Genomic DNA, 377 nt, shown 5'->3' with positions numbered 1-377 from the left:
CTGCTGAACGAGAACTCCACCCCAGAACTAGTTGTGCTTTCATCTATACACCCTGGAAACGGAGAGTTGGGGTTTTTTTAAACTAACCCCCCTAGTTTCAGACTACAGACAGCCCTAAGTGCACCGTAGTTTCAAGATGATGCATCCTCCTGACATGAAATGAACAACACCGACTTCACTACTACGTCCCTCTGGCTTTCAGTCAGACGGGGCAGCCCCACAGCCCAGGAGTTTCTGGCACCCCGACACCCGGAGCACCCACGGGGTGTGAGCCCAGCACGTGGGACCCCGACGGCGGCGGGTGCACACCGGGGCCGGGCTCAGTTCAGCTCCTCTGTCACCCGTGCTGCCCCAGAACCTCAGCGCTGACCGGAGCC

This window comes from Merops nubicus, unplaced genomic scaffold (assembly GCF_000691845.1).
Source record: "Merops nubicus isolate BGI_N331 unplaced genomic scaffold, ASM69184v1 scaffold40759, whole genome shotgun sequence".
Classification (NCBI taxonomy): Eukaryota; Metazoa; Chordata; class Aves; order Coraciiformes; family Meropidae; genus Merops; species Merops nubicus.
This window is presented reverse-complemented; position numbering follows the sequence as displayed.